The sequence below is a fragment of the Mus pahari genome, chromosome 18, assembly GCF_900095145.1.
Source record: "Mus pahari chromosome 18, PAHARI_EIJ_v1.1, whole genome shotgun sequence".
In the NCBI taxonomy this organism is placed as follows: Eukaryota; Metazoa; Chordata; class Mammalia; order Rodentia; family Muridae; genus Mus; species Mus pahari.
In genome coordinates, this window is record NC_034607.1 from 30,627,163 (window position 1) to 30,639,749 (window position 12,587).

The window sequence follows — 12,587 nt, forward strand, 5'->3', positions numbered from 1 at the left end:
CCCCCTCCACCCCCTCCACCCGCACACACACACATTTGTGGATGACAGATTAGCTGTCCCAGAGGTTTTCAGAATCCTTCTAAGAGGCTTTGATATCAGTAAGGCAAATGAAGTTCTCATTGACGGGAATTTTAGACAATGTGGAAAGGAGAAAATTTAAGAACAATGAAGTCCTTGGAAGGTAGTTATCTGGGCCTTTGGGGAGCCATTAAGTTGCCCTTGCTACTGAAAACGTACCCAGTCCTCCAAGACTAAAATCTTGAGACTTTTCAAAGCTCCAGGACAGCCTGGGCTTTTGAGAGCTCCAAGGTGACTATTGGAGCATTTTTTCTCTCTGGTGGCGACATTAAACGCAGGAGATCCGTGACTCATGCTGTTCAATCACACATAGATGTTCCTATTAAGCAAATCATTTCTGTGTGTGCCAGTGACAATATCTCCAGCTGTTTCCATTTTATTTCCAAATAGCTCTTTATTTTAATCAAATAAGATGAGCTGTCTGCATCTATAGTCCTTGAAGGTGATTGCTGGAGACATTTAGTCCTAATTGTTGCTCCTTCTTCCTCCCTTGCTCTCTCTCACTAAAATAAACCATTCGTCTTTGCTCATTAAATAAACTCAAAGTGACCAACGTCCCTTTTCTGCACCTTCCCTCCTTCAGCCACCTGTTACAGTTGATCCATCTTCAGCTGAGATTCAGTGTAAGGAGAAAGGTATTTGAAGAACGTGCCAGCCGATCAGAACCAACCCTATAAAAGAGACGTGCCCAGAATGTTGTTGACATGTTCAAAAGTATGTATTCTTTCAGCATCTGGGGGAAAATCAAATCCTCCTCTAGGTGGTCCACAGTACAGGCGTGGCGTTCTGCCTGCTAAGGAGTTCTCTTCAAGGGGGATGTGTATTCTGGCAAGCAAACAAGACATACAAGAATGAAAGGAACAGACAAACTCATCCTCGGAGGCTCTAACTTGTTTCCTCAAAGAAGAGGTAGAAATAGATCAAACCAAATGCATTTCCAAATGCCCGAATGAAATAAAATAGAGCTCTGTAAAAATCCATATCCTAAGGAGGCAGATGGCTAATGAAGGTCAGGCAGGCAGCTTCCTTAATTTATCATGATGAGTTGTCGTGTGCCTTTATTAGACAATGATGGATAACTTCCTTCTTAGCAATATTTTAGGGACCACTTTTTCTATCCTATGTAAAAGTTTTGATTTTTGTTTTTTTCAAGAAAAATGAGCCTAATCAATTTTTCTGGTATAACTAAGAGAGAAAATGGGCCTCCGATAGGCAGGTTTATCGCCAAAATGAGATTAATTGCTTTACGCATACCTGGAGGGATCTCTGTGTGTGTGACAGGTTGTGAATGACTTTGAGCTCCAAAGTATCAAACTTAAGGACAAAGTTGAAGCCAAGCTCAAATGGCCTTGCAGTATCCGCTGCAGAAGCCAGAGGGCGGAGTTGCGTTAACTGATCTAAAGCAAGGCAACCCAAACCCCAAACCGATTGTCTCTTACTGTGACCTACGGATTTTCAAACTCAGATCACCAATGCAAGCTTGCTCCTCACTCAAAACCATTCTCAGTCTGCTGCAAGGAACAGGAGAATTGATCTCGAAACTTCTACAGTCATCGTGGATGGTTTCCACGGAGGCCTTGTGCCCATGAGAAGAAGCAGAACACACTCAAAATGTCCTGTCTTTCAAAGACTCTCCTGGTTTTTTTATATTATCAACTGTCTACTCAGTTTTCACAAGAGCTTTCATTTTTTTGTTTCTTCTATTGAAGAAAAAAAAAACCCTCCCAAACAATACATGTACATATACAGTGTACTTGAGAAGGATGTAATATGATTTTCAATATCCTAAGGAAAGCATGTATGTGCCTCAATTTTACTTTATCTTTTATTTATTGCAAAGAGATTGGCTAGCCCAAAGCATCACTAGCTTAAAGCTGTTCATGCATTTTCTTGTTGATTCCCACAAAGAGATTCCTAAGTTTTCTCTGTGTTGTTTCCTGTGATTCTTCTGTCTCTGCAGAGCGTGTAATCCCAAGCCCAGACCATCCCTCTCCATCCCTTTCTGATCCTGTTTATGCCACAATTCCACCCAACACCTACAAATTCCTGCTTGAGTTCATCAGTTCTTGGCCCCTCAAAGTGCATAGTCCTCAACTGACCTTCTTTTTCCGAGTAAAAGGTAACTATCCCTCCATCTTCTCCATCTTCCTGTATGCCCAAAGTCCCCGAGTAAGACATCTGTAGACAAATGAATGAAAACATTGTCCCCAGCACTACTAAAGTACAAAACCCTACTGCAGGAAGTAAAATAGCTAAAATGGCCTGTAAAGATTTTCTAGATAACTGTACTGGCAGGTTTTGTGTCAACTTGACACAGGCTAGAATTATCACAGGGAAAGGAGGCTCAGATGGGAAAGTGCCTCCATGAGATCCAGCTGTAAGGCATTTTCTCAATTAGTGATCAAGAGGGCAGGACCCCTTGCTGGGGGTGCCATCCCTGGGCTGGTAGTCTTCGTTCTATAAGCAAGCAAACTGAGCAAGCCAGGGGAAGCAAGCCAGTAAGTAACATCTCTCCATGGCCTCTACATCAACTCCTGTTTCCTGACCTGCTTGAGTTCCAGTCCTGACATCCGTTGGTGATGAACAGCAGTGTGGAAGTGTAAGCTGAATAAACCCTTTCTTCTCCAACTTGCTTCTTGGTCATGATGTTTGTACAGGAATAGAAACCCTGGCTAAGACATTAACAGATAAGTATCTAAGTCCCTAAGCTACAGTGTTAGGCTTTTTTTGAAGCAAATATTTCCACTTATCTCTAATATAGTTCAAGCCCCTCTGTGGTCCCCAGGATTACCCTCTGTGGTCCCCAGGATTCGGGCCTCTATAGATGTCACTACTACCCTGCCCCACTCTCCTGTTACTCCTATATTAATTTTTAAACGACAATAAACTTTACAGAAATAATTAAGACTGCTTACTAATCAGCTGGCCTAACATAGGAAGAGGTAACTAACGTGTTATCCAGACAGGCCTTTGACCCATGGAACTGGATGGGGCTAATTATCTGCAACAGCACTGGGAAACAACATATTCACCATTCTTATTGTACAGAATATAAGCCTTTTGCGATTTGGACTATTTTCTCTTGCTTCTTCTCCCTCTTCTTCCTCTTCCTCCTCCTCCTCTTCTTCCTCTCCATCTTCTGCCTCTTCTGCTGCTGCTTTCGCTTCTTCTGTTATTTAAAACTGAAAGAGAAAGTTCCAGCTCCTAAATTTATAAATAATAATCGTGCTGATTTAGTCCCAGCGCTTGGGAGGCAAAGGCAGACAGATCTCTAGGAGTTCAAGACCAGCTTGTTCTACTTAGAAAGCTCCGGGTCCTCCGGGGGTCCGTCGTGAAAGCCCTCTTAAAACAAAAGAACAGTAATCATGTCTTACAAAATGGAACTTGCTCTTTTTTCTTATGGATGGCATGACGTCTGGTGACGGTCTGATGGTTGGCCTTTCAATGGAAAAACATAACTCTCCGAAGAGTGACTGAATGGCAGTTTGGTTTTTGTGACAAAATAATGACTGAAAGCAACTCGGGGAGGAAAGGATTTATTTGGCTTACGGGTGACAGTTTATCATCAAGGGAAGCCACGCAGGACCCTGAGGCAGAGACCATGGAGGCGTGCTGCTTACAGACTTGCTCAGCTACTTTTCCTACATAGCCTAGGCCTGCCTGCCTAAGGATGCCACTGCCTCCATTATGCTGGGCCCTCCTAAATCAGTTAGCAGTTAGGAAAATGCTTACAGACACACGCCCACAGGAGGCAATTTATCGACCGAGCTTCTCTCTTCTCCGGCAACTCTGAGTGAACGGAGACTAAACAACAGGTGGATGTACAGACTGAAGCCTCCTAACAATGTCAATGTCACAGGAGAAAAAGCACACGGCCAGTGTGTGCTAAAACCCAGCAACCATCTGTAGTGATACGAAGTGCAAGAAACATTACGTTAAAAAAGGGAAATGCTGGCCAGGCGTGGTGGCGCACGCCTTTAATCCCAGCACTCAGGAGGCAGAGGCAGGAGGATTTCTGAGTTCGAGGCCAGCCTGGTCTACAAAGTGAGTTCCAGGACAGCCAGGGCTACACAGAGAAACCCTGTCTCAAAAAAAAAAAAAAAAAAAAAAAAAAAAAAAAAAAAAGAAAGAAAAGGGAAATGCTTTTTAAAGAGACCCTGACAGTGATATAGAATTCAGGAGCCACCTACAGAGCACAGAAGCTTCTGTCTGTAAAGGGTTAAAATTCAGGCCACAGACTGAGCTGTGAGGTCACTAAAAGATGTCTAATTTTATATGGAAACCTGTTTAATTTTGGAGCCCTATGGAGGATGTATTACCCCAGACTATTTCAACTGGCAAAGACATTTTAGTCAAGACTCCTCAGTTGCCTTCGCATCACTGTGAGAAAATACCAAAGAAGACAATGTAGACCAGGAAAGAAATATCACAGCTCACTGTTTCAAAGGTCCACGGTCCCCTTGACCTGGTGTTTCCATGACAAATACTGAAGAATCTGAAGCCCAGAGAGCATGTGGTACCAACCAAACAGCACACAAGGAAAGATCAAAGCAGGAACAGAGGATGTCCTCTAAGGTCAGTCTCCAGTGACTGCTTCCTCCAGCTTGGCCTGGTCTTCTAATAGCTCATGCCGTTGTGACGTTTAAATCAATGGACCCTGAGTTATCCAGTTGCCTCTCAAGGCCCTATCCTGAACACTGCTATACTGAGAATCAAAAGACAAAGCGTGAGTCTTTGGGAGGACATTTCCCACCCAAACCGTGACATGACATGACGGCCATAGAGAAGACACAGCACAACAGTGAGGTGCAGGGATTGAACCCAGCACCAAGGAAACAAAGACAGAGGGATTGGTAGAAACCACAGGAAATGCTGGCAGATGGCAGTAGGGCCTTGTCACTGATCAGGTCCGCCCCCACGTCCCACAGACACTAAGATGGGGAATCCCTGTTTTCCTTCAACATTTCACCTCAAAAGGATAAGAGAGACAAGCCTGAGTTGTGGAAGGTTTACTCTTGAAAGAGCCATTGCCAAATTAGAATTAGAAATTTTGGAATGCAGATGCTTTACAGAGCAGGGAGAAACTAGGTGAGGAGTAACGGGTTTGAAGTTTGTCAAGCTGAGACGTTGCCAAAATCAGTCCATGTTGGCATGAGCGTCAGAAAACTGAAATGTAGGGGTTTTTCGGGGTTTTTTTGTTTCTTTGTTTTGGAGTTTTCTTCCTAACTCTAGGACCCACTCCAGTCAGTGCCTACCTCTGCAGGTCAGGGAGCCATCATTTCAGGTCCCCAGAAGATGTCCCCTCTCAGCAGCAGAGTAGTCCTCCGTGCCCTAGGCAGTCCACATAGCTCTCAGCTACTTCAATGCCGTATTTCAGACATGATGATTCGGCGGCGGCCTATGAACCAGTCTGCCTAAATATTTCAGATAGTTTTCTTTCTGACACATTCTTCATCTGATCAAACCAACATGTGGCCTACATGAAAGGGAAGGAAAGGAGTGCCCGAAACAGAGAGAAAGACATAATCCTGGCTAATTTCTCGAGCATATTCTCTGCCATTATTAACGAATAACTGATTCATTCAACAAACACAAAAGCATTAAGATGCTTAAATCTGTGCATTCACATGCTAATTAAGGAAAACAAAAGATGCATCTCATTAGCTTACAAGCTTTAGAGTCTGGGTTTGGCTGTCTATTCAGTGTCGTTTGTGTGATATTCAACATGCCTGCTTGAATTGGAGCCTTAAATTCGAATATTAAATATGTTTTTCTCCAGGAACACTCGGGATTAGAAAACATGTTAATGTTTCATTTTTAAAATAGACTCCACGTTCTTAAACACTTCTGATTGCGTTTTATCATGAGCCGTACCAGGATCTTCACGGTTTAATTTTTTTTTTTTCTTGACCTGTTTGATAATGACATCCAGTGAAAAAGAATAGAACAGTGTATAAAAGAACTACAGAATGCAGTTGTTGTGTACCTGAAAAGATATAGTATATTTCCATACATAATTATGTATAGATTATCTCTATACCTGAGACACGGGGCATATGGTAGAATTCCTAGAGAATTTTTTTTTTTTTTGAACATGGCTTCAGTGTTCAAATCAGAAATAAGCACCATAAAGTCACACAACGATTTCTGAAGAGGCTGAGAGACAAACTATCAAGACTTCTGAAAGAAAGCCTTGCAATTTAAAATAACATATCAAGACCAGTAAACATTAAGGAGGTTGAACCTTAGTTCATGGTGTTGTCATGGCAACAGTTCTTTAAAACAGAAAAATGAGGACAAAGATGAACAGAAGTTTAGGCTGTGAAAGGACCAAATTCTTATTGTTTTTTACATTATTTTTTCCCCAAGTTGCTAAGTTTCTGCAGGAGATACCTCTAGATAACAGAGTTCCTCCCTTCTGGATTTTTCTAGCCTCTTTGCTTCCTAAAGGTTTCCTGATGTTGCTCCCCACCCGGCCCCCTTGAGCCTCTCTGCTTCCCTTGGCTACTGGCTGAAAAATGGGGGTGGTGGTGTGAGGGGAGGGAATCCTGGTTCCTTAGCAGTGTAGCAGAAACAGCTCAGAGGCTCCAAGAGAGGTTTCTCTGAAGAAAACAAAACAAAACAAAGCAAGCAATTGGATGTTTTTCAGCTCCCTGAGTCACGCTTCAATGGTTCCAGGTCTTGTGCTTTTTGGAACTGAAACTGAGGAGACCCACCCACCTGGCTCGCCTGGGGCCTCTCTGATTTTAAGCTCTTGAAAACACCACACATTAACTTTAGTTCTTAGTTCCTGGCAAACTGGGGTGGTTAGTCACCCTACCTACTAGAGAGGGCATCCTGGAAGCCCTCTTTCCTGATCCTTAGATTTTGTTTTCCCTATCTAACTCTTCTGATGTTCTTTAGAACATGGACAAAAGAGCAGGCAAGTCAGCTTCAGCCTGTGACAGCCTGTGAGTGCTCCTGTGGGAGCACTGAGCAGGAGCACTAAGCCACAGACTTGTTCAGGAGTATCTATCCCAGCATATCCCCAGACAGTATTCTTAGGAAGAGATAGCCCCAAACCTCAACAGTACTACTGCCATGCACCAAAAGGCTTTTCAAGTATGTCACTGGGGCTAGTGTCAAAGGCCGCTGCGTCTTTACAGAGTCAAATGCCAGCTATTCAGCTGAGCCCTGTGTAAAAAAAAAACGGTTCAGAAAGTACCTTTAAGGCTTTTTAGTTGGGCGTGGTGCCTTGGGAATGCTTGCCATCCCAGCTCTCAGGATGTGGAGGCAAGAGGGTCAGGGGTTAAAATACATCCTGAGACAGATGAAACCCTGCCACAAACCAGTATATATACAGATATGCAAAGAGACTACTTGACTGAATACGCCACCATACTGTGTCTTTTGTAGTCCCAACTCTAAATATGAATCACACCGTGAGTAATTAGAAATGAAGAATTGGAGGTGAGGTGGTGGCACACGCCTTTAATCCAGGTACTCAGGAGACAGAGGCAGGCAGATCTCTGAGTTTGAGGCCAACCTGGTCTATAAAGTGATTTCCAGGACAGCCAAAGCTACACAGAAAAACCCTGCCTCGAAAAACAAACAAACAAGAATGACTGTTATAAATAACTTATATTCTTCATGTATATCTACATGAATATAGAAAATAAGGAAACAATGATCATCTGATGACATAGAGGTGACAGTTAACACTTTGTCATCTCTTCTTGATATCTCCCTTTACATACTAACACATATGGAGCGTATTTATATGAATAATAGTGCATTTTAATTTTCTATTCTATTTTTCTCTTGAAACATTTGTTAATAGACTAAATACGTGTTCCCGCAGTTCCCATCCCTTCAAATATGATATTTGATATTCTATCAATAGAATGGTGTATAGAGATGGGACTTCGGAGGTTTGCAGATGACCATGAGGAGGGGCCCTCATTGTGGAATTACTGCCCTTCTAAGAAAGGGTTATAGAGCTTGTACTGTCTCTCTGTCCCACTGAAGGTACTATGAGAGGACACTCAGCGCAAGCCCCAAAGGCAGCCCTCCCCGGGGAACTAGATCAGATAGCATCCCGAACTTGGATTCTCCAGCTTCCTGAAGGACAAAATCAGCTTCATTTGTTTAATTCTCCAGCCTGTGCAATTGTGCTCTGGCAGCCTAAGCTAAGGTAGCATTTGCTACACTGTGAATACTTTCCTATGCTAAACACTTTTCAAATACAGCATGTATTTATACCATTCAAGATAATAATAACCATTATATTAATAACAGAATAACTGCCAATAATAATTATTCAAGAGTCTGTGTATGTACCATAATCTAGTTTTCCAAGTCACTCTCCGAAATCCCTGTTACATATTGTTTTAGTTAGGGTTTCCATTGCTGTGAAGAGACACCATGATCAAGGCAACTCCTAGGACTACATTTAATTGGGGCTGGCTTGCAGGTTCAGAGGTTCAGTCCGTTATCTTTAAGGTGGGAAGCATGGCAGCATCCAGGCAGGCCTGGCGTTGGAGGAGTAAACAGTTCTACATCTTCATCTGAAGACAAACAGGAGAAAACTGGCTTTTCTGCCCTGGGTGGAGCTTCAAAGCCCACCCCCACAGTGTTGCATTTCTTCCAACAAGGCCACACCTCCTAATAGTGCCACTTCCTGGGCCAAGCGTATTCACACCACCTCACATATAATCCACACATTTTGTTGTCATTTCTATTTTTTTTCAAAAAAGAATTACTATGGGTGTGATCACGGGTCCCAAAGAGAAATGAGGACACCAGGAGGTCCATAAGCTGGCCTGACTCTCTAAGAACAGCACAATTCTCTTCCCTGATGACCGGTTCAGAAATAACGTGTGACCAATCCTAAGATATGAAAAGAAAGTTCTGAGTGAAGGATGTTAGGAAATTCTCTCATGTCTAAGACAGAACCGTAAGAGATGGTCTCTCTTTTCCATAGACACTGTAAACTTAGGATGTACAGCTTTTCTACTTCCTAACTGTTCCAAAAATGGCAGAGCAGATGCACGAAACAGTTCTTTGATGCCGATGAATCACCGACTCCCACCCTGAAGCCCACCTCCTCCCCTGCCCCATGCTTCCTGTTATTCAAGCTAAATCTGTTCTCTACAAGACAGATGTGCCAAGGTCCTAAGTACTTACTTGCATCTATTATTCTGATAAAATGCTTTATCAATTTCTGCTCTTATGCAGTCTCTGCTCATAAATCTTCATCCACTGCCTTGTTTACCTCCCAAGATAGATCTGTAAAGGGGAATCCTGGGTCAAAGGCTGTGACCGTGTTTAGTGTTCCTTCATCTATTGCCAAGCTTATTCTGAGAACGGCTGAGTCAAACTCTCAGCAGTGGATGAGAGGTGTCTCAATAGGTCTTAGCCAGCATCAAGGGTCAGCTCTGAACTTTTCATGGATGCTCTGTGTGCTGTGACAGCGATTTATGTCTCTGTTAAAGAAGCTGAACATGTTGTCTGTAGCATTTGTCACCCATTTGTATTTAGTCATCCTATGTCTGTCTGTTCAAGTCATTGGCTATATTTGAAGCTAAGTAGTCATATAAAAATTCAACTATAATATTTGATTTTAATATTGTCTTGAGTTAGATTAAAGGCAGATTATATTATAGGATACAAGTTGTTGTTGGTGTTTTAGTAAAAAAAAAAAACAAATAAAACAAAAACAAAACCTAAAATTCAGTATGAACATAAAAATCTCTCTTCCTTAAAAGATACTCCTAACTATGGAGTTTGAGGAAATTCATGGAAGACTTTAATAGCTATAATCTAAATTCACACAGAACCTTGTATCTTTTTGATATCAAAAGTCAGTACTTGCAGGCTATCTAGCGTCTCATTTTAAGGCTTCGTTTATGGCCTGCTCAGCTGTATTTAGGTTTCTCTCTACTGACTTAATGACCCACTATAACTTCCCTCATATACCCTTTCACTAAAAATTGTTTTATGTCGGGCTTAGGAAATTTATAATCAGCTGGAGAGAAATGTGCACGTATAAAATTAAAAATGAACTCCAATAATATTGCATACTCAAGATGTAGGAGGCAATAGCAGTCCATTTTTATTCTGAAAATGCCAGTTTTCAGTGTGCCTGCAGACCTGGGAAACAGGATAATTCAATCTCCATTATTAATGTGTTCAATTATACGTTTTAATATAGGTAGGCTCTAGCAAGGTGCTCTCTTGAGAGAAATGAGGTGATGCGAACAGGGCCCACTTCCTCACCGCCAGGAGCCTCCCATGACTAGTCTGGGAAGTGTGGGGTAAGCAGCTTGCTCGTCCCCAAAGTCATTGTGTTTAAAGAAAAATCATTATGACCTTTGCGTCTGGTTCTGTATGTAGAAATAGAGGTAGCCTCTGAGGCGTGGTCCACTTGTCCCACACAGGCAAAAGGACTTTATGAATTGTCAACTCACAGGCCAGACAGAAAGGCTGCAGTCACTGAGGACTGTGGGACAGGACTATTGTGTCCCAGAAGGAACTGGCAAGGATTGGACCTGGTGCCAGGATCAGAGAAGAGAAGGGGAAACCAAAGCTCATGGTGCTGGAGAAAGTGTCACATCCGCCACTTCTGATTGGCTGCAGAGGAAATACAGTCAGCAGTGTGAAAGCCGAGCCATTGTCCCCAGAGAACCCAAATTCCAGGTCAGTTTTAGAGTGACAAATCTCTGTAAGCTGCTCTTAGCAGGAGGGAAGGGTAGAAAGGTTGGCAAAGATCCTAAGGTCAGAAAATCAGGAAAGAGACCAGAATTGGAAACAGGATAAGCATGCTGATACAGTAGCTGCCAACAAGCGGCTTCATGAGTCAATTAAAATAAAAGTTACATTAGAAAGAAGAAATGCATGCCATGTTCAGCTACTCTTCACTGCCCAGAGGCTACCTCCTTCTCTCTGTCTGCCTCTGGGCTTGGCCACTTCGGTCCTTAGAGCTTTTGGTCCTCCTAGCTTTTGAGTTAGTAGGAAGTAGTCTAGCCACATACATTTTGATTTATTCTCTGTCTCTGTCTCTATGTTTCTGTATTTGTCTCTGTCTCCCGTCTCTCTTTCTCTCTTGTCTCTGCCTGTGTCTCTCTGTGTAGGAAGCAGTAGCTTTTCTGGTAATAACAAAAGACCTGACATAAACAATGGAAGCAAAAGATATATTCTCCTCAATAACTTCAGCAGTTTATTCTGGCACATCACATCATGGTGCAGAGGCCAGAAGAGAACAGAGCAATTCACATCATGGATGCAGGTAGCAGAAAGAGAACAGACGTCTGTGCTACAGGCTCCCTTCGTTTTACCTTTATCCTACGTGGACGACGCCCTACATTCCCATCCCTACACCACCCCACCCCAACCCCATTTCTTAACCCACCTTTAGGATGGCACCACCCACGTTCAGGAACAATCCTCTAATTCATCCTCTGCGGAAACACGCCCACCCACATATCCAAGGTCTTGTTTTGCTAATCTCCTGAGTGTTTCTTCATCAAGTCAAGTCATCAGTCAGGTTTAACCATCATAATCCTTCATTTCTTGGACAGCCAAACCCCCTCTAAGTCATAGCAGTAGGTAAAGCAATGGCTTCAAAAAGTTCAGAGTGAACAAAAGAAACTAATCTCAGACGACTTAACTATGTCATGAAACAAAGCCCGGTAAGAGTCTGAAGCCATCAATAAGACACAGACCCCATGACATAAACTTCAAAATCTCTGATCCAATAAAAAAAGCAAAACAAAACTGCCACGCTCGTAAAACAAATATGACACTTAGCTAAGACAAAACGAATACTGGCATCAGCTGTTCTTTAATAAAACCAGCTTTTACAAATATATTCCGTATGTTGAAGAGGATTAAAAAAAAAAAAAAAACAAACAAACCACTGAACACGATGAGGAGAGACATTAAGGACAAAAGGAAGATCTGAACAGAGTGGCCAGAGATGGCAGTACAAGCTGGAATGAACAGAAGTGGGAAGGAAGTGAGGGCCAATTAAATTATTGGGCTTTGGTATTCAGCAGTAGAACCTAGCCAGATAACATGAATATATAGAGAGATAGAAGATGTGAGTATGACATCATTGGCTGTAGGAGCATGAGAATGACATCATTGGCTGTGGGAGCATGAGAATGACATCATTGGCTGTGGGAGCATGAATATGATATCATTGAGGCGATGGGAGCATGAATATGACATCATTGGAGCTGTGGGAGCATGAATATGACATCATTGGGGCTATGGGAGCATAAGCATGACATCATGGGCTGTGGGAATATGAATATGATGTCACTGGCTGTGGGAGCACATCAGGTAGTCTAACAGGCACGTATTAGAGTCACAGAAAGACTCCAAAAGTTGAAAGAAGAGCTGGGCATGGTGGCACACGCCTTTAATCTCAGCACTCAGGAGGCAGAGGCAGGCAGATTTCTGAGTTCGAGGCCAGCCTGGTCTACAAAGTGAGTTACAGGACAGCCAGGGCTATCCAGAGAAGCCCT